The sequence below is a fragment of the Nerophis ophidion genome, linkage group LG20, assembly GCF_033978795.1.
Source record: "Nerophis ophidion isolate RoL-2023_Sa linkage group LG20, RoL_Noph_v1.0, whole genome shotgun sequence".
NCBI classification, from domain to species: domain Eukaryota; kingdom Metazoa; phylum Chordata; class Actinopteri; order Syngnathiformes; family Syngnathidae; genus Nerophis; species Nerophis ophidion.
This window is the reverse complement of record NC_084630.1, coordinates 8,243,585-8,247,730: the sequence shown is the minus strand read 5'-3', so window position 1 is coordinate 8,247,730 and position 4,146 is coordinate 8,243,585. Positions and strand designations below refer to the sequence as shown.

The window sequence follows — 4,146 nt, the reverse complement described above, 5'->3', positions numbered from 1 at the left end:
AAGTAGCACAGAAAATAAGAGCGGCGGAAAAGAAACCACACCAAACACAGTCAAGAAAGTCATAATTTGGTTTAATAATACTGTCAATTTGATTGATTGATGGATTGATACTTTTATTAGTAGATTGCACAGTACAGTACATATTCCGTACAATTGACCACTAAATGGTAACACCCAAATACGTTTTTCAACTTGTTTAAGTCGGGGTCCGCGTTAATCAATTCAGGTTAATTCGTTGTCGTGATCCGTTGCCCGGATCATGTTTGTTTAGTGTTTTGACTCTCTCAGTTCCTGTTTTTTGCACCCCTGTGTTTGCTTTAGTTGCCATGGGTGCAAATTAATTTCACCTGCCTCTGATTAGTGTTCGGGACGCTCACCTGCTCCCGGGCACTGATCAGAGAGCTATTTATTCCCTGCTTTTCGCCACACTCAGTCTGGCCATGCAACAATTACCTTGGATGATTTCTTGCTTCTTTGCTTGTGATTCCTTTGCTAAGTTTTGTCTTAAAAAAGTAATAAAAAGTTTTCTTCCAAAACTCAATGGGTGCGCCTTATATACCGGTGCGGCTTATAGTCCTGAACGTACGGTATATTGTGTTTATTTACCAAATTTTCACCACTGCAAACGTGGCCGTGCCAGCAACTTGAGGGTTCCAGGTTCGATTCCCGCTTTCGCCATCCTAGTCACTGCTGTTGTGTCCTTGGGCAAGACACTTTACCCACCTGCTCCCAGTGCCACCCACACTGGTTTAAATGGAACTTAGATATTGGGTTTCACTATGTAAAGCGCTTTGAGTCACTAGAGAAAAGCGCTATAGAAATATAATTCACTTAAGAGTGGGCAACCCAAAATGTTGAAAGAGCCATATTGGACCAAAAACACCCAAAAAATATATATACCTGGAGCCGCAAACATTAAAAGCCCTGTATAAGTTTTATAACGAAGACAACGCATGATGTAAGTTTTTTATTATAGCCATAATAGTCTACTATCAAAATTACTGTCCGTCGCAAATCTTCAAATCTAATATTTATTCTATACTTTTTTGCAACATTGGAAAACATTAGTAAAACAGATGTGTGTGTCCAACTTAAAGGAAACAGCAGGCTTTTTTCTCCTCGTGGATTTATTACAACCTTTCCAAATTTTTGCTGTGGTCTGGAACAACGTAGCACACAAACAACTATCAGAAATGCAACCAATATTACATACAGACATGCAATGAGACATGCACATGTAAATCAAATACACAGAGGACATAAGTAAAGGAAATTAAATGAGCTCAAATATACCTACAAACGAGGCATAATGATGCAATATGTACACACAGCTAGCCTAAGTACCATGTTAGCATTGATTAGCTTGCAGTCATGCAGTGACCAAATATGCCTGACTGGCACTCCAACAAGTCAATAACATCAACAAAGCTCACCTTTGTGCATTCACGTACAGCATAAAACGTTTGGTGGACAAAATGAGACGAATAAGGAGTGGCATACAACACGTCTTTCTGTGGCAGCGTTGCAGAAAGTTGCACATGTAAAACCAACTACAGTGAGTTCAAGGGCCGCCAAATTTGGTAGGACAAAACGACGCTCGCCAAATAGTCTCATCAGCGAAGCGTGTTTAAATTAATACAACGAGTGGGAATTGTAACAATTGTGAATGTTTGTCTTCCTACAGAAACCACATTAAAATGAAAAATATACTTTTTCTCCACCTTTTTTTCCATTTTCATACATTTTTGAAAAAGCTCCAGGGAGCTACAAGGGTGGCACTAACGACCCCCGGTCTATGACATAAGGTTAATGCTTTTTTATTTTTACTCTTTATTTTTTTTGGGCTGCATCTGAAGTTTTGGACGCCTCTTTTCGCAGGGTTTTGCGAGGTGGACAGCCTTAGCGCTTAAGAATCTGGGAGGACTCTGCCCTCCTAAAAAGGAGAATACCAATATCCCTTTAAAGTGCCTTGCGTATAAATTGTACGCCATAAATAAACGCCTTTTCTAATATTAAACAAATATTGAATGCTCATGAAAAGTCATCTGAATCTAATTACCTTGAGATGAGCTCCTTGTTCACTAAAGTTTTCAGTACATTCCAAAGGTTGCACTGAAGTGGAGAGTGATGTGTGTTGCCTGCGTTATCCGCAGGTTTCCAGTCTTCGTGCCTCTGTGCTTTTGTTTATAAGTTTGCCAGTGACGGCAACAGAAAAACAAACTTGCACACACCCCAATGGGTGTTAATGTCTTCTATCAAATTCCTCCATAATTACCTTTCAACAAGGAACCACCCCCTTTTTGTCTAATTACACGGATACAATATGCAAGGTTTACATTTCCTGAAAGCCGAAATAGCCATCAAGCCAGTTTCTTTGGTGCGTAAAATGTTTTTTGTCTACATAACCTACAATAAAGCATCAGTTAGTAAAACTATACACAGGCAGTTTTAGTAAAACATGCCCAATATTGTTAAAAATACCAATAATACACCCAGGAATGACGCTAAGGGAAGCAAAGAAGAAAAGGGAGAAAATAGCGCAAAGTGTGAAAACTGCCCAATATTGTCAAAAATACTTCCATGGGTTTGAGTTCCATAAATCAGGAGAAGAGCCCAAATGAGGAAAAATGCCAAAAATACACCCAGGAATGACGCAGAGAGAAGCAGGGAATAAAAAAGCAAAACCAGCCTATAATGTTAAAAATGCATAATAATGTCCAAAAAACCTATCCAGGTTTGAGTTCCGTGAGTCAAGGGAAGAGCCCAAATGAGGAAAAATGTCAAGAATACACCCAGGAATGACGCACAGGGAAGCGAGGAAGAAGGGAGAAAACAGCGCAAAATGTGAAATATTCTCAAAAAAACTTCCCTGGGTTTGAGTTCCATAACTCAGAGGAAGAGACCGACTGAGGAAAAATGCCAAAAATACAACCAGGAATGACACAAAAAAATCATGGAAGAAAAAGGCAAAACCAGTCTAAAATGTCAAAAATTCATAATGATGTCAAAAGTACCTACCGGGTTTGAGTTTCATAAGTCAGGAGGAGAGCCCAAATGAGAACAAAAATGTCAAAAACAAACCCAAGAATGACGCTGAGGGAAGCAAGGAAGAAAAGGGAGAAAATAGCGCAAAGTGTGAAAACTGCCCAATATTGTCAAAAATACTTCCCTGGATTTGAGTTCCATAAATCAGGAGAAGAGCCCAAATGAGGAAAAATGCCAGAAAAATACACCCAGGAATGACGCAGAGAGAAGCAGGGAATAAAAAAGCAAAACCAGCCTAAAATGTGAAAAATGCATAATAATGTCAAAAAAACCTATGCAGGTTTGAGTTCCGTGAGTCAAGGGAAGAGCCCAAATGAGGAAAAATGTCAAGAATACACCCAGGAATGACGCACAGGGAAGCGGGGAAGAAGGGAGAAAACAGCGCAAAATGTGAAATATTCTCAAAAATACTTCCCTGGGTTTGAGTTCCATAACTCAGGGGAAGAGCCCGACTGAGGAAAAATGCCAAAAAATACAACCAGGAATGACACAAAAAAATAATGGAAGAAGAAGGAAAAAACAGTCTAAAATTTGAAAAATTCATAATTATGTCAAAAATACCTACCGAGTTTAAGTTTCATAAGCCGATTGTAGCTGAGATAGGCGCCAGCGCCCCCCGCGACCCCAAAAGGGAATACGCGGTAGAAAATGGATGGATGAAGTCAGGAGAAGAGCCCAAATGAGAATTTTTTTTTTCAAAAACAAACCCAAAAATGACGCTGAGGGAAGCAAGGAAGAAAAGGGAGAAACAGCGCAAAGTGTGAAAACTGCCCAATATTGTCAAAAATACTTCCCTGGGTTTGAGTTCCATAAATAAGGAGAAGAGCCCAAATGAGGAAAAGTGCCAGAAAATACACCCAGGAATGACGCTGAGGGAAGCAAGGAAGAAAATGGAGAAAATAGCGCAAAGTGTGAAAACTGCCCAATCTTCTCAAAATACCTCCCCAGGTTTGATTCAAATAAGTTAGGGGAAGAGCCCAAATGAGGAAAAATGCCTAAAAAACACACAGGAATGATACAGAGAGAAGCAGGGAAAAAAAGGCAAAACCAGCCTAAAATGTGAAAAATGCGTAATTATGTCAAAAATATCTACCTGGGTTA

General features: G+C 39.6%; 1 protein-coding gene across 2 annotated transcripts in view; it reads right to left on the bottom strand.

The window, feature by feature from the left end:
* The window catches only part of LOC133538690 (von Willebrand factor A domain-containing protein 7-like), a 105,035-nt gene extending 101,493 nt beyond the window's left edge, over window positions 1-3,542 (bottom strand). Inside the window, exon 1 of one of the 2 annotated variants that reach the window (XM_061880402.1) lies at window positions 2,060-3,542. The gene's annotated coding sequence lies outside the window, so the exon portion shown is untranslated. The remainder of the gene's footprint in view (window positions 1-2,059) is intronic. The other variant, XM_061880401.1, reaches the window with a different exon arrangement.
* Between the last annotated feature and the right edge of the window lie 604 nt (window positions 3,543-4,146).